The following is a 26906-nucleotide window of genomic DNA, read 5'->3' on the forward strand; positions in this document are numbered from 1 at the left end:
GACTGCATAAAATCTTTGGCAGAAAGTTCACGGAAGAATCAGCAAGATTCGAAAACAATATCTAACTCGTAGCCAATTGTTGTATAGTTTTATTATGACCTTTAACCTCACAGATTGAGCGCATATATTATTTTATTTAGACACATTTACGTTTTGCCAATATAAGCATTTTATTACTACCGCTTAGATGCCCTTTTAGCAAAAATCAATCCGATCCTTTACCAAACAAAGCAAAACGATAGCTGATTCGGTTTGATTGAGTCTGTTCATGGGATATAACTAAAATTGTACCTCTGAAACGGCTTAGCAGGAACTATATTATATAGCAATATTGAATAGACAATATGGTCCCAAGAGACAAGAAATAATAACAACGTTGAGTCCATTTTTTTAACCAGACTACAATATTATCTAAAATCAGTAAGGCCTAGAAGCATCTGAATATGAACAGAGATTTAGTGGCCTATAAATAGTACGCAAACAGTATTGATATAATTTCCCCTGTTTGGTTTGCAGGCAAATACAAAAAAAATCAACAACACTAGCACTTTATTTGATCGGTAACTGTTTGTCTGAAATGGATTTTGTATGCATATGACATGAGGGCTTTCTAGTTATACCTTATACTATATGAAAAACCTATAACCGTAATCGGTAATGTGCGAGTAAGAGAATTTGTGTCGCGCGCTGCTTCTCCTGTTATCGAGCAAACACATCGCTTTATCGATTAGTCGCTCAGTCTGCTTAAATCTCACTGCCTTTCCGCGCGGCGCTTCAGACGTTGAAAGTGGATTCCACGAATGTGCTATTCTTATGATCGTTTGAAAATGATATTAGCTCTCTGGGTGTATATACAATAGCAGTAGTGGGAATTACTCTTGCTTCATGAAAATTAATAAATGGATATGAACTTTCATACCGGTAGGAAAATTTGATTTGACTCAATCATTTTACTTTAAGGGTCGTCTAATAGAAAAAATTATGATAGCATATGGTTTGACAAACTGAACGAATGGATAATATTCAAAAGCGAGTTAAGATGTTTTAATGATATTTTGATATTTTCTTTCTTCATTTGCAAACGTAATGTTGTAATATACTATATGTGAGAAAGAAAGTGACAAAATTTGATACTTAAGTATAAATGCATATCCAGTTGTTCAGTGGATAAACATATTGAAAGAAGCGGAATTCCTCACAGACAGGTAAGAATTGTTTGTAAGGAGTATTAATGTTACAATGTGTTTATGTGATAATAGCATGTTATAAATAAAAGTGGCAATAACAATGAGTGTAAATTGGCGCTTTGTGATTTGTTATACAAGTAATAACGAGTGGAATCACTTGGCACGCACGTTTTTACCCATTGTAAATAGCTGTTCAAGGAATTTCTAGGGTTAATTGTTCATTTTTATGACGTATAATGAAAAGGAAAAAAAAACATCGTTTAAAGTTCGGCATAAGCGCGTTGAAAACAAGCGGTTTACCATGTCTGTGTAAATTGAGATTTAGAAAAATCTGAAAAAGACCACCATGACACCACAATTCCTGGATTAATATTTGATAACGAAAAGCCAAAAAAACAAAGGAATAACGATGATAGATAGAAAATAAAATAACGTGTTCAACATGTGTAGTATTTTATCATTATCGCCAAATTATGTATAATTGAAGGAATGATACGAGTATCTTACTGATCAGTTTTAAAATAACGTGGAAACTTGAAAAAGGGGCTTAACTTTAAAAGCTGTTAGAGATACGTAATTCAGATCAAATTGTGCACTAAACTTTGAATTCCGAGTCAGTTATATAATTTTACAATTTAATCATATTTTTATATACATATATATAATAATTAGAGCTTAACTGAATACCTATCAAATCCGCTTCCTTGGATAAACCGATTTTAGCGGCATATCAAGTAAGAGGCATGCTCTTGGACCCAGCGGGATCCCCATACTCCGTCTGCCGGTAATTTAGTAAATAATAGTCTCTAAATACTGTGATTTTAAATAGTCCGAACTTGAAGTAAAGAGTTGAAGATATCGATTACGATAATGTGCTGTTATCATATTTTGTATAATATAACCGCGGTCGATTGCAGTATGACAAATTTATCTGAAATTTTGAATCTTGTAAATTATAAATCTTGTTAAAATGTTACAATGTTTAAATGCCCAGTACGAAAATTTAGATGCTGCCCTATTCTATAAAATCATACAAAATACATATATATGTTTTATAAATGAATTTCCCTCTGACAGCATCTGATCCGTATTTTATGCCAATTGTCATTAATGCATGGGTTTATATATGCGACGCACTTTACCCGAAAAAGTACCTTGACTATATTAATAGTCAGTGTGTCAGCGATCATTTGTTTCTGTTCTATATATACATAATTATAATTCTTGACTAACGCATCGTATGCATGGGTGATTATCTTATTAAAGAATAATTTGAACTTAAACATACGATAGCCGATTATGAAAATAATTGTAAGCGACGTTATATGCAGTTGTTCACTACATCATATTGACATAGAATAAAATTACTTTGAACGTATTTCTTTTATCACTATAAATACAAATCAAGCCTATAAGTACTGTTATGCTTTGTTGGTATCCGATAGCATATATTGTTGCTTTTTAATGTTTAGGAAAATGAATATGACATGATGCGTTAAGACAATATCAGACATATGCGTTATATTGGTATTTACAACAGATTTATTTATATATCCTTTTCTACATTTTTAGAGCAAAAGATATTTTCTAAATATTTCAAAGGATACAATAGCATATAGTTGAACAACTATAACTGTATACTAGTCTGACTAAACTGTATTTTTAGTCTCTCTAATTTTTGTTTTGATTCACGTATCTGTAAATATTACTAAACGTAGGGAAATGGTTATAAACTACATGTTTATGATGGTAAAAGTGCTGTTGCGCGTATGAAAGACATAGTTATTACGTCGACAACCAGTATCTTTAATTTTGTTTCCATCTAAATCATTATCTTTTTTAATTATAATTCATCAATTCCTTTGTCCAAGAGAGCGCAAAAGTGAGTTAATTTTTAACGCGTCGTTTGTTTTGTTTTTGTTTTTGTTTTGTATTTACCGTACAGGTGTATTTTTTCTTCATAAGATTAGTTCTCATTTTTATTTGATGAAAATATCTGACGTACCGCACTCTGCAGTAAGTAACTACATGATAAAAAAGAAATATACCATTGATAAAAAGCGGAAAATGTTATACTTCAACATAAAAAAAAATACTTGAAATTTACCAAAGTTACTCCGTTATAGCTACCTGCTATGAGGAACTTGAATACAGGTGAATGCTAGGAATTTGCATTATTCGGAACAGCCTTTTTATGCTGTTGATTAGGCGCTGTATCTTTTTTTTTATTGTCATAATGCATTAATCTCAAAGTATTATGGACATTTACAGCACAATAACTTTATGTAATTGTCTAATTGTAATAAAACAACACATTCGAGCGTGTGTTTTTTGACGGCTGGTAAATCCATTATAAACGCTTGATTATTCTATAAATGATACTGATGTCGTAAAATAGTTTTCAGTTATGTCATAAAAACACACATTTTCCCAGGGTAGAATAATCTAAAATTGCTTCATGATTGATCATTCAGTTTTAGTTAATAAACCCTTTAAAAATAACGAGTTTGGCAATTGTTAAGTGAAAGAATTATACATGCATATTTTATTATACTAAATAGTGCGCATTTCATGACAACCGCGTTCAAAGGTGCATTATATCAACCCTCCTTCTAAAATCATACAAATCTTGAAAATGTAAACACTGACTATCATGTTGTACGGTACACACAACTTTCCTGCATACAAACTTTTTATTTTTGGCACGTTCCTCAGTTATACCAGAAATTTAACTTTACTATGTTATCACTTAGTTGTGATGAATATCGTCTTGATTTGAACCTCCAGAAATCTTCAGGTCTTTATTTTCTTTTCAGATGTAATGAGAAACCTTTAGGATATTAAGGATGTTATCTCCCCTTTGTTTCATTGTAAACTATAGGTAGGACAATACCTCAGTAGGAATTTCCTAAGCTTTCCCCAAACCTTACGCTGTATGTATGGGTTGACTGCGCGGAAATTGTCACTGTTAATTCCCACCATGTTCCGAAATTACAGGATAGTGTAAATTTAATTTATTACAGCCAGATGAATTCCTTACAGTCGTAGAAGGCGCGAAATTTGTGTGGAACTTTAGCGTTTCTTTACTAAACTTGTTTAAACAGTAGAACAATCTTAACTGAAACATGTTCTCACCTGTGAGACAGAGCTTCAAAATAAAAAACGGTATTACATAATCGTATCTCTCTCACATCATTTGTCTCCCATCGGTTATGGATATCATTATTTAAAACGGCCTTCATACATGCACAACATTATTTATACAAGAAATCATTAAAGTTATCATATAAAGTGTCAGGCAGCCATGGTTATTAGTATAAATTAATATTTTCACTTGACGACGTCATAATTACATGACACCATAAAGACTAGCAATATATTTCCAATAATGGATAATTAGTTAGATAATACGCAACAACGGTCATTATTCTACCCGGATCTCGTAACATTATTTAAAAATATGAGCACTTCAGAGCAACGGCTCATTATCGCTTTTTCCAGTCGGATCAATATTTCTGCGAATCTAGTTTTCGTTATACATGTATTCCGCTTAGTTTTTTTTTGGTTAATTTGTTAATTTTGTTGTGTTTTATCAGTGATATATGATCCAAATCACCCACAACATATAACTCGCAATGGGCGATAAGCTGTGTCAATCTGTTTTTATACATTGTGTATGTAGTTATAATAATCCTTTGAGTGAAACGGAATGAAACGCGCTTCTTTTGTTTTACTTTTACTAAACGAGTCTTTCCTAATGCAATGCTGCAAACATTGAAAAGAGCTAAACTTCATATGTCGTATATGTCCTACATAATAAGAAAAATAGCTTTCTATGTAAGTGTAAATAACTGGTACTAATAATTTTTAATATACTGGCATATTATCCGAATAATGTCTTGGTTGATTATCAAGAACTATATCATATATATCAACAAAAATTGATTCAGAAAATGTCTTGAAAAAAAAAATGTTATTTGTAAAGCAGCTGTTTCACAAGTATCATTTCAATTCGTGAAATAATTAGCTTTAAGTTTGATTTCTTGCAATATCAAATTCTCAGACAAATAAACGCTCTTTTTTTCTAGTTACACTTTAATAAAAACAGATACAATGGGTTAGTGTCATTTTTCATTTGTAGTATCCATTTTATCGTGTCACTCTGATACTGAAAATGATAAATTCAGATTTCAAATATAACTGTTAATATTACTTCACGTCATCTTGTCTTACTTCTGAAATTAAACATCACGTGAGGTAAGATCTATGTTACACCAGTGTCACCCGCAGTGGACTCCCCTTACAGGAAAGCACAAACATTTTATAATATTTTGATAAATCATTCTTTACAATGTATGTTGTTAGATTTTTTTTGAGTGAAATTGATTTGAGAATTTCTACGGAATAATTTAAGACTAATGTGAGTGTTAAATATAAAAAAAATAAAATCGAAAGAAAGGAGATAATTAAAATTCTTTCTAACGATCATGTGATTTACAAAATCAAGTGACGGCACTGATTAATGTAGCACTAGGGGAGGTAATTGGTATAGGAAGGCAATAACATCTGTTCTTATTGCTCAGACAGTGCCATTTGTGCTACAGCACAAAATAAGTTTATGTACATATTTTTATATAAAACCGTCTGTTTGAAAAATAAAAGACATATTAATCTTAGTACGTAACTGTTGTGCATAGATATACACATGAGAATGTTTTGAAAACTTTATCACGTGATCATGTAACAACATATTCAACATATTCAGCGGACCGACATCGTACTTTTATCAAATGATGACGCACAATTAACATAAACACGCTCTATTCTATAGTGCCTATTGTAATGAGATTAATCTAAACGAGTGTAAAAGTATGGAAGAGACCTAGCAGCATAGAATCTTAGAAATTAAAGTCTTTTTGATGCTTGTCATTATTGGTATTGAATTAACACTTCATATCACAAAACATCATCTTAAACATGCTGTGCAATCCCCAGGACATTTTGAAATAGGTTTTCAGAATATTTCAAAAGCTTTTACAGTCTCTCAACTCAAAGAAGTAACTGCAAAGAGATAAAACGTATTCTAATAGATGTTTTTGACAAGTTTGCAAGTTTACAAATTAAATTACATCAGCAAGTTTGCTAGATCAATCACTTATGGACTTGGATGAAATTTTCTATTTTTCTCTTGATATCGTCATACAAAAGTGCTTGTCAAATACACATTAGCACTTTCTACCAGATAACATCGAAAATTGCAATGTAGCTATTCAAACGAACAAATACTTTTCATTTCGAGTTGTATATTTGCTCCTTGTTAGACAAGTAGTTTCTTGTCTTTGCTGAAACGTTAATAACAAGAATTCCAAATTATTTGTGTAATTTTTCTATTCGTGTCTGCGACGGACCGAAATCGAAATGACGGCTTAGTTTTCTTATCTTTTGTTCGCATGGGAATAGATGTATAAGATGTAGACTCCTTAGAAATACCAGAGTCTGCATTAAAGACTGGTGTGACCTTTCTAACGTTATCTATATTGTATTCATTATATTTAGAGATTTGATATGGAAAGGTGTTCTTAGGATTTATTTATTTCAGTCTTGTATCTAAGGTATCTTAACTTAATAAATGTCGTCAAAGTCAATAGTTCCAGAAGAGTGAGAAAAAAATGAGAACTACAGTGCTAACACGCGCATGCGCAGATCACACTGCATGAAAAAAACGCTTTAATAGGAAGCAAATCACTTAATTAAATTAAATTAAGATATATTATCTTATGATTATACAGACCTTTAAAGTTATATCAAAGACATATGGTGAAAGTTTACTAAAAAATTGCTGTCGCATCATAGTTGATTTCAGATTTACAGTATGTAAATAATGTCTGCAGTAAAAATAAATCTCAGAAAAAGACTTGTAATTCGTTAACTTAACACGCCTTTGCTAATAGGTCTGTAAACAGTTCGCGCAACCGTTCGACGTAATTTATTTTATTTATAAATCCACCTGGCCTTAAGAGACGAGATACTGCACCTTTATGCAAACATGATCATGCAAAACCCTTATTTCAAATTTGAACAATCTGACTGATTTTGATTAGTCACATTTTTTGAGAAGCTAATGCCCAATAACTTGAAATTAAAATTTTTCCAGATTAAATTTCTTCTCAATATGTACTTTAGAATGAATTTAAAATGGCGGCAAACCTAAGATTTGTTCAATCACTTTAATTTTCCGCCGCATGACAGGTTGTATGCGGTGTGAAATATTCATAGAAATACTACCCTGTTTATTAATCTTTTCATTACAGTCGGTATGCCATCGTATTGATCATTGATCATGTACGAAATAAGGTTTCAGATTCTGATATTCGGGAGAAATTAATTGCTTCGGTATTATTCTGACTGAAGCATCATTTGACTTCTTTTCGGAGAAGATAAATATATAGTCTTTGTGCTTAGTTTAATATACGCTCGTAATTTCAAATGTGTAAAAGGTAAAGGTAAAGGTCTTGTTTATTATAGTGTCACCACTATTGAAAGGGCCAGCCAATCTGGCTTATGAGACACCTTTATTGTGCATACCAATAACCTCCCAACTCTACCACTATGCCAGGCGCCAGGCGGATAGAAGTCGGTAACCATTCATTTAACTAGTTCGCGGCTCACGAACCGGCCTTTTCGGAGTGAGTCCCACGACAAACATACCCCCCCCCTCCCCGGACGGACGAACGCTCCCCATGGGGCTTGAACATTCGACCTCCTGATCCCGACTGTGCCACGGTGATCGGTAATTAACTTGTATTTGATATCAATTCATTTTATGTCAACTTATTTCTTTATTTGCATTGGGGTTCACGGCACACTAACAGAATTACAGATTATATGGCAGCTATTCAGATTTTTGCAATCTGTGATGAAGGAAGAACCCAGGTGCCCCTTCTTGTCGTTGTCTTCCAGATACGAGCAGGAACCTGGGTGAAACCATCGACCTCCCAGTTGGAAGGCTTCTTCAAATGAAAGAACTGTACACCCAAGCGAATGTTTAAACCTACAGCAATGAGGGGTAGTGGATTGCAAGTCACCGACCTTAACCACTCGGCCACAGAGGTCCCTTTAACATTATTTAACCGGGTAGTACTGTTACCAGAAAATCAACAGAAATGCAAGACACAAAGTTCAAACAGTAACTGCGAATCAGGTAAAAGTGAATATAGAAAATGAAGGACTCGGAACCCTTTGGTTTTCAATCATAATGATAATATGTCTGTTGTGATTTCTTTTGAAACTTGTCAGTTTTAGCTTTCATTCAAAATAATTAAGAAGAGATGTTTCCAAACGAGCACTGGTCGAATTAACAAAATGACGCCACTTATTATATGTGTTTAACAATGTTCCTGAAATCACATTAACATATTTCAATTTAACACATGTATTTACTATATAATAGGATAAATGAACAGTATTTATTTAAATAAACTCACGACCCGACCGTCTGAGATAAAAATTCTATTCAGTTTATATTAAATTTGATTAATGAGTTAATTAAAATCAAATATAATTTGGTTTGTGAAAAATTTAAAAGTGTGAGAGTGAGGTCATACATGGAACTGTTTACAGACATTATGCCTGTAATTTTTACAATCTGTCATAATGTCGCAACGATTTTGTCAAAAAGACTTGGTACCGGGACGACCAGAGAGCAGAATGTGAATAGAACTAGTGCTTAGTGATTCGTCGTTAAGCCTGCATCGAGAAAAAATAGTTCCTTATCAGTAATTACCTGTCGGATCAATATTTCTGCGAATCAACTTTCCGTAATCTTCTGCCCACATTCATTGTGTTTAATAACAGTTAATGTATATAATATGCCTAGTATTTGTCACTGTATATTCCTTCAAATACCTTATATTCCCATTTACATGTGAACACAAATTAAATGGCATCATACCAAAAGAAGAAAAATGTCGCGAACTCCAGCACATTGTTACTTCATCTTACACTGCTATCACGCATAAATTGGGCTGCTTTCAAACCGAGTAATATTTTTCTTTCTTTTTTTTTTTAAATTTTGTTGTACAAAGTTTGTATCTAAATAGTTAAATGTTATATATTTTGCTTGCAAAACTAGCAAACGAAACCCAAATAAAACATAATACAGTAAAACAAAATTACTTGTGACGCGCACCTGCTTAAAATGTAAACAGTGGAATTATTTGACAGTATTTTGAATACATTTGTACAGTACAGTCAGAGAATTTGACGAATCGCATACTGCAAAATATAGATATATTGAACACTTTCATTATATTCTTAAAGGTTGTGACATAAATGTTAATTTGCCTGTAGATTATGGCAAGCATTTGATTTAACAAGCGTTTCCAAACGTGTCGCCATTTTAAGATCAATGGTTTTACCACGCGATTTGCTTCGAGGCAGGGATGATTGTTTGACAATATTCCTTCGCGGAGGCTGCCAAAGTCGTGGGGAAAGAAAATGAATAAGAAAGGAAATGACTAATATATTTACGAAGCTGCTATGCTGCGCCAGTTTTAATGTGTTAATGTTGCGTTTCCATATCTGGAGTGATTATAAGGGACATTAGCAGCTGGAAAGCTTATTCGAACCCAGTGATTTTTTGAGTGAAAAAGTAGATAAAAAAAATATTGTATTGATATTTGTAAACCGTTATTTCTTACAGTGGCTGAGATTTAAACCTGTTGAGGTATAATTGCTCCATAAGATTTTATTTTGGGTATTATAAGTCGATAATTTTAAAGATATTGAAAATTACTATTCAGTCCGTGCGATAAGTTATACACTTATGTATAGAACGTTTTTTTAACATTCTTTAATACCAAAAGATCAAAAGACAGAAATCAATTTTTCATTAGTAACATTCGTAAATCTGGCCTTCAAAGTATTGAAAACAAATAAATGAATTACTGATTTCAAAGATTATTATGATAAATGCCATAATAGTGTATCCTCATCTTCTGACTTCAATTCAGATAAAGAGATATGTTCAAAAACACCTGGCCTTTAAGCTCAAATAACGGAATTTTGCAGATACATAATTATGTAAAACAATCAATATGTACAATAAACGACAGCATTATGTATATCTAACTATTGTTTGTAGAGATATTTAAAAGACAGTACTGATGAAAATAATATATCAGCATGGGTTATATGTCTATAAAATAAACAGGTTAAGTGAGTGTCCGAATATCGTGCTTTTAATAAAATTATGAAACACAAACTTCAGGTTTTGCACATGCATACACAAGATTATGATACTCACTGAAAGGTGGTTTTAAGGGGTTTTCGTATTTCTGAAGCACGCTCGGATACTCAAAGACTTTTCATCCCTATTTAAGAGTCTTATTAGAGCAGCCAAATATCAGCATTTGTTACATGTATTTATAACTGCAGACACTTGTAGAGCTATACTGATTTCTTCAAGAATAAACTTTCAATTCTTAGTTCTTAGTACTGAAAACGTTAATATTAAATTCAAATACACTTTGAATGAAGTTACTCTAGTTATTTTTAAAAACCGACAGAGACCAAAACCTGCTATCTAAAACACTGGCGGGAATAATGACATAAATGCAGGAAAAGTATTGAAGGGGCGTTTATATACTAGCATCATAAGAACGAAAAAAAAAACTAAGTTTGAAAGCAAAGTCGTAGTCAAATATTAATTAACTTGCTGTTATGATTGAACACTTTTCGTTGGGCATAATTGACCCATTAAGCATCATAAAGAATTAACAGAAAATGTGGAAGGCAAGTTTTTCTAGAATATTTTGGAAGTTTTTACAGACATTGGAACAGTTTACTGCCAAAAGTTAAAAAGTGTTGTAATGGATCTATTTGACCGCCACAGGTTTACAAGATTTACGTTCTAGATCAGTTTAATATCAACAATTTTACTAGAGAAACTTCATATCCTTCCGTTATGATTGACGGACTGGGATTAAATATTTCATTATTTGTAAAATTCTTTCTATGAATTCTTATTCTAAAAATACTCAGTGTACCCAATTAACAAGTGCTACCAGATTTCAAATTACAGACTTGCTATTCAAATGTACTAGTTTTTATTTAGAATTGAATTATTACAGTTAATTTGAAAGGCTGTGCATTATCTGAAATGTTGATACTAGAAACTCTAAAATTAATTTAATATTTTATATATCCGCGACAGAACGAATTATAAATGACGGCTTATCTGGATTCTGGAACTGTTTTTTTTTCTGTCGCATGGAGATGGCTGCATACGAAGTCAAATCCGTAGAAATACCTGATTCTACTTTAAAGATATCGAGATCAAGTTTGCACAATGTTTTCGTTTTTTCTATTGTGTTCTATAAATCCAAGTAGGATATATGGGGAATCTAGTTACGTCGCCATTGCTTATTCGTTTTAACGTAAAAGGAATACATCTCTTGAATAATACAATTTGTAAGTTTGCAGTCATAGCTAAGAAATAAATAAGTCACTGCAAACCGATTTCATTCCAAACATGACCTAATAATATATTGTTATTACATATATATATATGTGTGTTTTTAATTTGCGTTTTAATAACTCTCTTAGCTTAGCTCTTAACTGCACTATATGGTTGCCTAAGAATGCCAGCACTAATAATGATTGCACGTGCATGCACAGGTCACAAGACCATGATGAATGCGAAGAAGATTCTTTATGCTGATCAATTTGAAAATAGTATTATATGAAGAAATACCCTGCATATAAATTTAAAAATCTAAATTGTTCAATTTAAACGTGATGGTCATAAAAAGAATAACGTCGAATGCAAATTATCCATTCTTCCTGTCACCAGATATAGTTGCAGGTGCCCTGTATTCTATTTATTAAACATCTCTAATTTCTGTACTTGCAAATCTTTTATTGGTCCTTGATGAGTATTTTATAATTCACGTAGGAAATATGGCAAGAACTAATTCAAAGTGTAGCATCATTTCATTTGACATTTTCCAAATGCAGTTATTCGATTTAATCTCAAATGTATGCTTAATTTGCTCTATAGTTCAGTGCAATCCATTGAAGTAAATTGCACATGCTTTTAAAAAAAATGAGCAGAATAATAATCAATTCGCTGAATGAAAACGAAACCATGATAGGTGCATTCAAATAAATACGGTAAACATCTATGATTTGCATTAAAAGTTATGGCATCATGTGCGTTATATAGATACAAATTCATTTGAAGCTAAAATCAATTTCATTCTCAAAGAAACCGGAGACGCTCAGATTTACAAATTCTAATCATGCTGGCCACAACTAAGACTGCCTTTGCGACCGGTGTAGATCATGATCAGCTTGCACATGCGTGCAGTCTGATCAAGATCTGAACTATTCGCAATTCAGTCAGTATCTTTTTGTTAAGCACCCCTTTTAACAGTTAATGATACTGTCAAAATTGAATGATGGGCAAGTTCGTTTTAGAAATGTAGATATTTATTATGTAATATAATGTAGAAATTTATATATAATATATAAACGTGCAGGTGTTTATTTATCATGATGTTGTTATCGTTTTTACGTCTTGCGAATGGTGCAGTAAGTAAGTACATGATAAGTAAGAAATGTACCATTGATATAAAGCGCAGAGTAAAACATTAACCTAAATATCTCAAAACTAATCTAAAAAACATCCCTTTACCATTACCTGCTCTATGGGATTTCAATAACAAAGCTTAAATATTGGTAAACGATGGGAATCCGCATCATTCTGAACATTTTATGACGGTAATTGGCACTGTATCATTTTTTATTTTTTTATAATGCACGTCTTACATAATATTATTGATGATTACATCACGATTGAAGTATGTACTTGTTCATTTGCAATAAAAGAACATGCGCAGGCGCGTGCTTCACAGGTGTTTAACCACACAAAGATTTCGATTATTCCATAAACGATACTGAAGACTGATTTACAGTTAATTGATAAATACCAACAAATTACTGTATGTATCCATGCATGTTTTGAAAATACCATTGAATTAACATCATCATGTTGGAAGTCAGAAAGTCTCAGACAAGTTTCTACGTTATTTATTTACATTTGAAGTATAACCTTTTGTGCGAGCACGGTAACTAGAATTTTGGTTTTCATATAATATTTCATTCTTTTTAACATAAAATTTTGCAGGTTAAATTCCTCTGGTATATTGCCAGTATTACTGTAGTCAACATGTCCGAGGCATCCACGTCTTTTTTGCAAAGAGAAACACTGTTCAGTATAAGAATGATGCTTACTGGTACTGATGATAAACCCGGACAGATGATAAAGTCGACTACCTTGGAAATATTTGATTGCAATCGGTTATTTATAAAATTGAACACACCATCTAATAGTTTCCATTTACAACACCAACTGGTGTAAATAAAAACAAAATTGGTAAATATTCTGTATAAATAAATGACTTATATTAATCTGTATAAAAATATTTATCCAAAATTACTGGGGAAGAGGGTGTTTTTTTGCACATGCTCACTGTCGCCACATGGAGGCCTGACATTGGGTCACTTTTTATTACTTGATCAGGAATGACTGTTGCAGCTTTTTGGTGAAAGTTTCAATATAATACTATGAAGAAAATTTTGTAAATGACAAAGTGTTCGAATTTATCATCAGTCAACCTGCTTACAGTCCCCATTTTACTAACCCATTTCAGGGCCTCACATCGTGTGAGTTTGCTAACTAAATATAAATTTGAATTATGTAAAGTTTTCAGCAAATGTTAAGCTTTGTTTTGATACCAACCATTGATTACAAATTGCAGAAATAAAAAAGTTACAGGTAAAAAACCTCATTTTCTGTTCGGGTTTATCATCAGTACCAGTAATGCATACTACAAACTATTCTGAAGGTTATTTCAAGCATAATCATTTTTTTTTCATATTTCAGTTCGTTATTATATACCGTAGTGCTGAATTGCTGCATTTTGAATATTTTCAATTGTCTTTGGAAAACTGTAATTAAAACATAGATAAAAAGCAAGGATTTAAAAAAGTATAAATCACGTCGGACTCGAACCAAGGCGACAATGGAAATATAAAAGAATCGCACATGTAAGGCTAACGCGCTACGACTGGTACTAATCTTCTACTTCAAAGAAAGCGTTTCAGTTAGTACTATAATATAAAAGTTGTTTACTTAGATTAATGATAATTATCGATTACCCTCCTGACTTGGACTCGTCCAAATAGTCACTCCGAAGTTATCAGACACGGACTGTACAGTCACGTTTTTCTTTGTGTATTAACGTCTGCAGAAGCCCGCAGGGATATTTGTGACCAAGACCGAAAGTGAAGAAAAGTAGATTTTTAAGCAAGAATATCATAAAAAAAATGTAGTAACATTCTGTTACCTTCATATGCGCTGTGAGATCTTAATAATAAAACATAATAAAAAATACATAAAGCTGCATGATAGGAAGTTTCATGTTGTTTTTGCATTCTCGTTATTTTGCTAATTGGCCATATGTCAAGTATTATTATTTTTCAAACATTGCTTACACATACTACATGTAGTATTGATAAAAACAGCTTTTAATACAAATGTGTATTTTTGACAGTATTCAAAACCATTTATAACTCTACATTTGATGATGATAACTTAATTTATAGTATTTATGTCTATGTCTATGTTTATGACAAATTTTACACCATTATAATTTAAAAGTAACAAGTAGAATTAATTAACAAATGAAAGTGGCTAAAACGATAAAAAATCTTGATTGAAATTCCAGAAATGTAGAATAACCGTTTTATGACAGAAAGCAGTCTGAAAAGTGAAATAATCAACTTATCAGATGATTATGTAATAGAAAGAGCATTGAAACTTTAGGGTAAACGATTTGTACGAGGGGGCGTAGCCCCCGAGTATAAATCGTTTACCCGAGAGTTTTAATGTTCTTTCTGTTTTGTATCATAGCCATCCATATATGGTAGTTGTAGGCGTTCCACACTGCCATATACAGCAGTTCAGTGAGTACTTAAAATCCTTGCTTTACAAATGTGTAAAGCCCAGGTAAAATAAACCAATGCTAGAGCAGAAAATCAATAAAATACACCTCGCCGTCTACTGTTCCAGACACGCTGGCATACTTTCCTATCCAACAGTGCGGTAACTAGCGTGCGGGTATTAAATACCTGCACACTTTTAGTTACCGCACTCTGTACTCAGAGTATACGAATTACCTGCACCAAATTTGTTAAGAAAAAACACTGAGCTATGATACAACTTTTCTTAAAAGTACTTTATAAGCTTTTTACAATACATTTTTCCTTTTTGATCCTGTGCTTAACCTCCTCTGACTCACACGACTGCCTATAATAAATACTGCGATTGATTTTAATTTCATAAAATTTGATATTATGTAGAACGTCTTCCTTTTGAGTGTGGTGAGAAACCTGTAGAACCTTCTCTATGAAAGCATTCAGATGTGTTAAACAATGTCTACTATTGAATGGATTGTAGAAAATAAAACAGATTTGTACTAGTACAGAATCCAGGAACACTGGTTAGGTTAACTGCCTGTCGTTACATAACTGAAAAACGGTTGAAAAACAGCGTTAAACCAAAAACAAACAAACTTGTATTATGTAAAATATAAACAGCCACTATTACTAAGTCTATTACCTAAGTCTAACACCCTGAAGATTTATTAACCTTAGTGTACCAGCATTTTAGTATTAATATTAAACATTGAATCGCTAATTTTATCGGTTTTGTAGTTACTGTAGATATAATATATTATGCAGTATTTCTGTCAAAAGCGAGAAATTGTGGATGGGTGTTAACTTCCCAAATGAGATAGTGATGGTAGGAGAACCATAGAAATGTAATTCGTTGAATCAAATGTATTTTTGCAACAGTTACTCATTTTTAGTTAGCTTTCTGTATTTCCCTGCCTGAGTAAAGCAGCGAAAAGACACCGAGCTACGGTAATTTTTAATTTGATTTCACCTTGCTAGAAAATTAGTTTTGAAGTCGGAATAAATGAAAGGATATCTCTAGAATAACGATTTCACAGTACCCTTAATTTTTATTTATTGAATTTAAACAGAAACTTGGTGTCACCGTGTTTCTATAATATTTTTCTTAAACATTCTGAATAACATTTTCAATAATTAAGTGATAAATGTTTGAACTTTTGAAAAATATTGATTTTTTATAAGTATATAAAGTGGCAATGACTGGTACACAATTAGGCTGGGAATCCATTTTGACAATTTCTAACTTTTTTTCTATCTTCAAAGTGACGATAATATCAGAAACTCTGTTACTGCCAATTAATACTAGTTAGCGCTAATTAGTAGGACCTTTAATGCATAGATATTATGTTTGATTTCTTCTGATGGAAGAACGAATTAACAACGGCTTCTCAGGCTGGTACACAATGTCCTATAACAGCTTCCTTTTAAAGTATAGAATCTACATCAGCTTTCAATATTTATAGATTATTAGCTTTGTGTCGGGAAATATGCACGAGTTCTGCAACAAAAATATTGAGCGACTTTATGAGCGTAATATTCATCCGCTAAAAAACGAGTGCATATTTCCCGATGCGAAGATAATAACCTTTTTATTACATATGTATCTACACGTAAATGTAATGTAAACATTATGAATTTGTTCGTTACAATACTGACTTACGTCCCACACCCGAATATGAAATTCAGGCGTCAGTGTATGGAACAATATTGTTTCCGGTTCCATTGTAACTTAGCGGGAAATAAAAACGAGTATGTAATAATTACATGATATTTATACGTGTAGATGCGTATGTAATAAAAAGGTTCTAATCTTTGCATCGGAAAATATGCACTCGTTCTTCAGCGGAAGAATATTGCGCTCCTAAAGTCGCGTAATATTTCCCGATACAAAGCTAATAACCTATAAATATTACTAAGTGGTTTCCTGTCTAAATAGTCGGTGATTAATTAGCAGTTAGAATGGTTTTATCTAATTTCGGCTGGCTCACAACGTTTTATAATATGGTAAAGTGTAATTTGGTTAAAGACTGTTTGCATGTCGGCATATAAATGCGCTCTTTAATCCCATATTACGAAAAACTTTACATACAGTCAAACCTGTTTAAAAAGATCCCCGAGAGATGTTCTATATTGATAGGTTAAAATGAAAACGTCGAAATCAGAAATAATATTTATGGCTTTTAAGAGTCAGATAATCTCTGTGCACTAGTGGTATTTAGCCCAGGATTGACTATAATTATAATTCGCTTTTGCCGACTTTGTTTTGTTTGTGATATTAATTTTATACAAAACTGTGAGATAAATTATTTTTTCCGTTCCATTTGTGAAACCAATGGTTTTAAATATGACTCCTTTTAATGGTATACTACACTGAATGAAAACAGGTTAACAATTTTCTAAAGATTTGTCTACGGAATAATGTCGTTTTTCATCTGTAACATACGTTAATCCTGTCTTTGAAGTATTGAAAACAAATTAATTACAGATGTTATCATTAGACTATGTATGTATTGATTCTCCGTATTCTGAACATTATTTTGTTTGCTTTCACTGGTACACCAATAACGCATAGAGAATGTGCAGCGGTAGTAATCCACATTATGAGCTTTTATGTTCGTTTTTCTCATATGAACAGATTATTTAACCAAGTCTGCTTTTCATTTTGTTTACATGTCATATATTTTCCAAGTAACTTTTTTAAAGATTTTTAAGATACTTTATGTTCATTGTTACTTGAAAAATTGTTCGGCATTTCTTTTTCTTTTGCTCTTTGTATACTAGATATCACGTCTCTTTATATTTCGTTACGGAGCTATGTCCTGGAGACTTGTTGATATCATTATTTCATACATGAATCTCTAATGGCGGCTTAACTAGCTTCTCCTTTTGTCTTTTAACATTCTGTCGCCTGCAGAAATAGTTACATAATCTGTATAATCCGTAGGTTTGTCAGCGGTATTTTACATCATTAACGTTACAGTACATATAATTAGTTCATGATGTGCACTTTATACTCGTGGGTGAAATATGGTCTTAATCAGCAGGGATAAACATTATAGCTGTAGATCGATTGCAGTTCTTTAGTAATTAGACATCGTGTTAATTGAGTATAATTTCGATATGTTTTTTTTTTCCAGGGGCCCGTTTCACAGAAGTTCATAAGTTTCATCCTAAGTTCTAAGTATGAAGTTTCAACCCTTACCATGCTAAATTTCTATAATGAGCTTGTCCATCTTTTAACTTGGACAGAACAATTAACTGTTAAAATGGGTGCATACCAAAAAGATACTGACTGAATGGCGAACAGTGCAGATCATGATCAGACTGCACGGATGTGCAGGCTGATCATGATCTGCACTGGTCGCAAAGGTAGTGTCATTCGTGGCCAGCATGAAAACGGTTAACAAGGTGTCGTGAGTTCATTACAGGACAAATCTGTCTGTTTTTTTGGCTTATATTTTAAGAATAGCCAAATAGTCAAAATGAACTCCTTAAAATGATGTATGTGAAACACCTTAATCCTAAGTTCCAACTTTGTCCTAAGAAGACTCCAAATTTGCATCGTAGGTCAATGAGTTTTGTCTCAAACAATTTAACTGGCCACATAGAAAACAAGAAATGACAGACACAAATTACAGTTTATAAAAGATAAAAGGTAAGGGTAGATTGCCCGGAAGCACAGAACACTCCAAACACAGCCATAGAGAACATGCATCGCAAAGTAGACCTAAAACAAAAAGAAGCTGTAACGGAAAAATATTGTAGACGGGTTACTTCAAAAATCCACCAACAAGTACATTTTAATTATATGCAAAATAAAGAAAAAAGGGCGCGCGTGTGTGTAAGGGGTAGACAAAAGGGTCGGGTGTTACGGAAAGTGGGGCAAGGATGAATGCTAAACAGGGAAAGCCACATTCCTAAAACATGGTCTCCCTACACCGTAAATCATAGCAGCGACAGAGGCTAAAGTGCAATGTCAAGTAAAGAAATTTGAAACACTTTTACCGTCTCTTTCGCAATAAATACATGTCAATGACTGGTTGGTACATTTTCATCTTGATAAAAGCATGCACTGATTGTTAAATATAATACGGATGACCACGAGAAGTAATTCAGATATCAATTTGACATTTATCGCCTTCTGTGATCGCTATTAGGGAAACCTAGAGCAAAGAACGGGCCTTTTTGGCAGAATAAAAACAAACTCGTAAATAACGTGTTGTTCACTTGTCAACTAAGGACAATTTGAGTTTTTTTACTAGCGAAAGGTTGTACAATGACAAGATATAAGGAATTTGTATAAGACAAAGGTGTAACACATATAAAAAAAGACACCCGTATTGTGCATGTAATTAAGCTGTACATAATTAATTCAAAGGGTCATGTTTTCCTAAGAATTATGACAGTTGTCGCTGAATAGATACAAATATGGGATTAATCAGATACATAACTGTTTACAGACTTGAAATCTGCACATTTTACGGGACTTTTGAAAAGAAGTCACTGATTCGAAATTTGTATTGATGTAAGTAGAAGTGCGTAAAAGTGAATGTTTTAAAAAGTCTTGTAACCACTCTAATGTGTCTATAAAATATGTCCGAATCCCAATCTCGAGTAAAGCTAAAATGTGAGTTCTATTTGTATTTGAACGCATATCTTACACTCTCTTGACAGTTGCTTTTCCTAAATCATTGTGGAAAATGATTTAATTTAGGAAATAATGCTACTGAATTTTGATTGTTATTATTTTCTAGAGGACTGAAGACCAAGAAACATCATTCACTATCACAATCGTATTCGAATTAACGGGCTTATATAGAATTTGCACTAATCACATCCTTCGGTAGGATAGAAATGGTTAGAGATCTTGAGGCTGTAAGTCTTAGGCTAAATTATAAAGCATTTTAAGATTTTTATTAGTGCCCGATATACATGTATTCGTTTATTATTAGAACGCGGTAAAAAATTATATTGTTGCAGTTGGCATCGAAAGTGCTAAGTAAATACTAATAATGCGTTTGCATAGTGAGTAAGGTTCTCCTACTTTGTACATAATGTATGTTTTTGTTTTCGTGGCGCACGTTCGGCTCTTTCAGTACACATGTATATAGACCACATGAGTATGAGGTGCAACGAGTTCCATCCCCATGGGTTAATTACATGTTTAGAAATCAGTGCGTAAAAGAATTGAACTTACCGTCGCCGTATGATACTGTTGACTAATTTCACCTAAACCGAACAAACAAAACTTTTAACACATTCCACCGAGAGTGATCATTGTAAATAAAACATGCAAGGCAGACAAGAGAAAAAAGGAACAATCTCGAATTGAGGGTGGTAATGAATGCGATATCTTAGTGTACATAATAAGTTAAAAGTGTTTGTGTACAGTACTGTAACATGAAGTAAAATTAAGTGACTTCATTTTTATTTGGATAATGGTATATATTTTCAAAAGTTTTTAGTTCTTATACTAGTTAAACCATTTTAAAATTGAAGAAGACTAAGCCATCCTGTCTGTTTTTGATTGCTGTTATATGAACATTACAACACGATTTCATATAATACTTCTATACGTGTTGGTAAATACAGTTTGAGGATCAGTTATTTTACAAATAATGAGATAATGTGTTCATGGTTTGAATGAACTTGCGGGTGTCACTTGAAAGGAAACGTATTTCTAGTTTCGTAAAAGCCGTGAAATTTGTTACCTTTTTGCGTACTGTTGAAAATTTAAATCTATAAAATATTTAATGGAGAAGCGATACAGAATGACAGAAGAACGATTACTTCAAATAAAATCCACTTGTAATTAGATATAGATTCTATTTAAGATATGAGGCTCTCTCTCTTATACTATAAATTTTGAATGTACCTTTATTACATCTCGAATGTCTGAGGCGTTCAAGCAATGAATGCCATGGATTTCTAAGGAAGATTCCCCAGACATATTTGCGTATATTAATGAAGTATATCTGATGTCAGAGATGATTAGCTGTAACTGAAACCAAACGCAATGTAATTTGCCGAACTAATATGGGCTTATCTGATAAAATCTTTTAATATAAATGTCGCCTTATACAGACATAAAACCTGGGTTTTTTGTACAAAGAATACGACAGACAGAGAATGCTTCTACAATGCATTTAAAATTGTTTACGCCAATGCCTCCAATAGCTGTGGGGAAAAATATGCGTAAGCGAATTAATTTTGCAACATGTTGCAACATTTTACAACAAGGAAATCCCTCACAGCATGACATATTAGGATTAAGTATCAAGCAGAAGTTGAAGTTGTTGTAAATTATATTTACCTAACTTTGTGAAGTATACCTATCAGTATCTACAGCAGAGCTTAGTGTCAATATAAAAAATCATGTCTCTCAAAAAGCAAAATGAGCCGTGCCATGAGAAAACCAACATAGTGGCTTTGCGACCAGCATGGATCCAGACCAGCCTACGCATCCGCGCAGTCTGGTCAGGATCCATGCTGTTCGCTAACAGTTTCTCCAATTTCAATAGGCTTTAAAAGTGAACAGTCTGGATCCATGCTGGTCGCAAACCCACTATGTTGGTTTTCCCATGGCACGGCTCAAATATATAGGAATTGAAGACCTTATATGCGTGAGACGAGTTGAATAAAATAAATAGATATGAATTATCATTATTTTTCAAACAACTAAAATACATTCAGTGTGAAAGATACAAATGATTTTTTTATCACATGTTAAGACTTTGTTTTTTTCTAGTGACACATCGTCACTTCCACTTCCATTTTAAAATTGTTATTATAGTTGGGATATTTTATTTTGCAATGAGTTTTGAAAGACTGTTACCGTATATGGTATAACATATCTCTTTCTTCTGATGACCCTCGAAGTCCAAACTTGCTCATCTTGAACTAGAAAAATCTCATCTGAATAACAGTACTATTTTAACCCTTAATCTGCTATATTTCTATAATGAACTTGTTCATCTTTCAATTTGGGCATTACCATTAACTGTTAAAAGGGGTGCTTACCTAAAAGATACTGACTGAATAGCGAACAATGCAGACCATGATAAGACTGCACGGATGTGCAAGCTGATCTTGGCCTGCACTGGTCGCAAAGGCAGAACCACTTGCCACCAGCAGGGTAAGGGATTTTTGACAGGATTAACGTCTTACAAAAAGGTGAACTCCTAATATCCTAGTACAGTACAGCATAATTACACATCCATGTCTTAAGATATTACGTTTTATTTAAAAATAACAGAACATTATAATTTCTCTAAGAAACAGCACAGACCAAACGTTAAAGCAATTACCTTAGTTTCAATACTGAGCTCTCAAAATTCTTGACACCATGCCACAAGTCTTTACTTATTACTGTTATTTTACTTATAATATTTATTTATTAACTTGGGTTTTACGGCGCACCAACACAGTATAGGTTATATGGCGCCAAACAGGACTACAAGTTTTGGTTTCACATCTCATTTACAGCGAAATAAAAACGTGAGGTATGGAATCAAAATTTGCATACCTGCTGGAATCACAGAGGTACAGCAAAACCAAGTGTTAAGACCCTATCAGTCGCCTCTTACGATCATGCAAGGGTAAGGCAGTGGTTCCAATTCTTTTCATACACAGATCGTCCCAGAACCACATTTACTTAATATTACAATAAAACATTTAAACAACTTTAATTCAAATAACGAAATTTTATTTCCAAACGCACGAATAAGGAACACAATGTATCATTTTTAAGTTAGCTGAGCCATATGGAAACAAGTCGGTCAAAATAACAAATTTACATACCAGTTTGTGACCTAGTTAAGCCATGTTTGTGTTAACAACCCAATTTTCCTTTTATATTATATCTGTATCAAGTCTTCATAGAAATTGTATGAAAAATGAAAAAAATATAACCAAAGTAAGTTTTGAAGCATGCTATAAATAATTTAATGTAGTAAACAAAAGTAGGAAAAGAAACATAAATGAAACTGAACTTACACCGTATTGTTTGAAATCAGCTGTAATTATACTAATTAATTTCTGTTCCGTTTGTTTTACTTTTAAGGAAGATATAAAATCACGCTTTATTAGTACTACAAAACTTTAAATATGTTAAGCTTGAGAAGAACCTATATCTAAAACATAAATACTATATTTGCTGGTAACAATGTATGTATTTAACAAGCGAGTAATGTGTGCAAAAAAGCGAAATGCCCCCTTTCCATCATAAAAGGCAAGGCAAGCATTTAGCTATCGCGAACATCAATCTTAAGTGTAGATAATTTGCCTCGTTATTGTTTTAACGTGCTATTAGCGTCGGGAAACAGAAAAGTCAAAGAGCCAAATTGGAACATATGGATGATGTTATGGTGATATCTTGTTGTTGTTAATCCAGAAGTGGAAGACTAGACAGCTCTATCAAACTCATCAGCTATCTCTCTCACTTTTACAGCGGGTGGATTATTTTTCTTTCAAGCGGGGTTCGATGTGTTGACGTGTTTGAGGAATCAAGCAACAATATGATACTGTTTTTAAAGACTTACCTGACGTTTGGTATATACGTAGCACATATCAAAACGTAGCCGATAAATGTTTATGGCAAATATCAAAAGTAATAAATTGATACAAAATTGTAGCATATGTTTTGATAATTCTGCCAAATTCTTTCATTTTTATTACTCGGGCATATTGTCCGCTTGAACAAAATCTTACCATTTCGCCTACAGCCCACATTAATGACTCGATTTAGTTCATACCCACACTCTACAACTCACGACCTATATATAGATGACCTTGAACCTATATGACCTTCACCTTCAAACTTAAAACCATAAAAAAATAACATTTTATGGTCCTACAACCCACATAAACAACCCTATTCAGTATATACTCATACTCATTAAACCTTGCGTCAAGACCTAGAAACTGACCTAATATAGATGACCTTTACCTTCATATGACCGTCATCAACAAACATAAAGCTCCAGCGTTTACTGTTTCACCAACAGCCCACATATTTGAACCAATTCAAATACCCACACTCAACAATCCTAGTTGCAAAACCTACAGACTGACTGATTAGAAAAAGTTGAAGAGCCACAGGTCGCCCAGCACGGCAATAAAAATGCTACAGGCTCGTTTTAAATGAGCGTGTTTATGTGCGGAAATTTGAAATTGACACTACCGTCCATGCCATCTAGCTCTAGACTGAACAGAACTAAACATTAAATTTGTACCGCATACTTAACGTACTTAGAGATTGCTTTTATAAACACATTAATACTGTACACGTGCCACTTAGTATTTTTATTTTACATGCTATTTACCAGTTACTAGGAACTAAATGTAATATCTACAATAATACTACAAGTATAGTGTCTACCTTTCACGTGTATAGACTCCTTAACTGACCCATAAACTAGTCAGAAGTATGGTCATGCAGTCAAACACTATACTGTAGGATGAATTTTAGAGTTATTAAATAATGTGATTACAAAATGATTTAGGAATAAATGTATTGATGCTAAGTGAAACCTGGCAAATGCTGTTTGTCGTCACACATTTTCCAAATCTGCGAAGTTTCATAATCAATTTTAAAGCAGAAGATGAAAACAAAGCTAAAGAATTGACAAGTGTTGTTGTGAAAGAAGTTCACTTTAAATAGAGGATATTACATGATGAGTGTCTTTTCATATTGAAATTATTATAAACGATTTGAAGAAAATGATAAAATGCGAAGCTCTGCCGAGCATTTTATCAATTGTATTCAACGAGTTTAATAAATTTAGTGTGAAAAGTAACAAATGTAATATTCTCTTTATCACATGTTAGCTTTTCCTTTTGAAACATAAAAAAAATCTACATTCTTTTACTATATAAACAAGTCAGTTTCACTAACGTCTCCTATACTAAAAACGTAAAGTCAAAGCTTTATTACACTAGTGTATTATCATTATCATTTAATGGCTTTATTACACTCCCGCGACGTCAAATATATGATAAATATATTTATTTTTAAATTTGTAGTCCTTTCCATTGGTCTAGATGTAGTGACATGAGCAATGATAAAAAAAAGTCGTATTGACTCGAAGGTGGAGCCAAACACACGTATTGACCTCCAGCTGTGACGTCATCACGGTTTGACGTCAAAACAATACGACGTCGTACACAATTTACCACGAAAAGTGACCAAAGGCTGCAGATACTTGTATTTAATGTTTATGAGTAGGCTGGATTAAATAATAAAACAATTGTTGCCTTTTAAGTTCGGTCGATATGTGGATTTATCGACCTGATAAATCCACATATCGACCTCGCCAAAAGGCAATAATTGTATAATATTTATACCGAATTATTTTCTTGATATAGGACTCTTAGAAAATAAAAGATAATGATTTCTGATCACACTTCTAAAACATAAGGAATAGTATTAAATTCTATACAAAGGGAGACAAAACTGAAAAGGTAATCAGTTTTGCACTGGTTTAATAACTTAAATCATATAATTTTTCTTTGAGATTTCATCGATAGACGTAAGTCATATTTACAACAGCTATACAGTAACATTGGGCAAAGCTTGTTATTGCCGAAATATTGGAGAATTCAGAAAGCGGTTTTGTTATGTACGTACACTAAGTCTTATATTGTTGTTGAAGCCTCATAAATTTACATTAAAGCAACTAATGGGATAATGTGGCTAGAAGCAAACATTTGTTGTTGTCTTCATTGATCATATTAAAGTAAGTCTAGCGTAATTTGGCAGACAGTATATTGGCAAGCAGTACTTTCAAAATGCATATCTTCCTTTTAAATATTTATGAGCACTTGATATCCCACTGTAGTATGACGATTTCGTTAAAGTGTTATAAAACATTGAACAACAAATTATCAGAGATTTGAACTTCCATTTCATGCATTACATCATGTTTGTTAACTGATATGTTCAAACATTCAAGTTAAGGTCGTTACTTATATAGCAGTCTCAAAGTATTCTGGAGATAAATAAAGATAGATTTATCTTTTAGTAGCAAATAATAAGATGTATACGAAATTTCAGATATAGCTAGTTAAATGGATATTCGTCAACAAGGGGAGTGAAATGTTTACATTGTTGAATTATGTCAAGGGAAGTTAAATTTTTTATCGTCATGCTGCAGTACATTTAACCAGAATCGCCCATGCATACAAAACAAATGAATACATTTATATATCAGCTTAGTATTTAGGCTTAAGAACATCTAAAATCAGTCTTGTCAGTGAAGTAGGGAAACGCTTATTTAAAAAAAAAGTTTTGCATAGTTGCTCCATGTATTTGTCATGCACAAGAAAACTGTAAGCGTGATGTCTTTCCAGTTTTCAGAACAGTGATTTAAAAGAAACACGTGTACGTTCTGCAAAGACGTAATATAATGAAATAATTATTATCTAAGAAAACAGACAAGGAACAGTTTTTACAGACTTTCTGACTTAGCGTGGTTCGAAACTGTAAACAGCCAACCTACTAGAAAAAAAAACAATACAAAACGAAATTCTAAAACCGTCTCTTTAAAACAATAAATGTCTGTACTAGTTTGAAATATCCGACCAGATGTATAAATACTTGCTTTTGATAACATACTATCAGTCTTCACTGATAACATTATATCAGTATGTACACAGTATCTAGCATAATGGCAGCGTCAG

At 32.7% G+C, this 26906-nt stretch overlaps 1 protein-coding gene across 3 annotated transcripts in view; it reads left to right on the forward strand.

Moving 5' to 3' along the window:
* The first annotated feature begins 610 nt into the window (after positions 1–610).
* The window catches only part of LOC123547167 (neuropeptide Y receptor type 2-like), a 148422-nt gene continuing 122126 nt past the window's right edge, over positions 611–26906 (forward strand). Inside the window, exon 1 of one of the 3 annotated variants that reach the window (XR_006685602.2) lies at positions 611–1205. The gene's annotated coding sequence lies outside the window, so the exon portion shown is untranslated. The remainder of the gene's footprint in view (positions 1206–26906) is intronic. The other 2 variants (XM_053551420.1, XM_053551421.1) reach the window with 2 other exon arrangements.

Source organism: Mercenaria mercenaria, chromosome 9 (genome assembly GCF_021730395.1).
Source record: "Mercenaria mercenaria strain notata chromosome 9, MADL_Memer_1, whole genome shotgun sequence".
Lineage (NCBI taxonomy): Eukaryota > Metazoa > Mollusca > Bivalvia > Venerida > Veneridae > Mercenaria > Mercenaria mercenaria.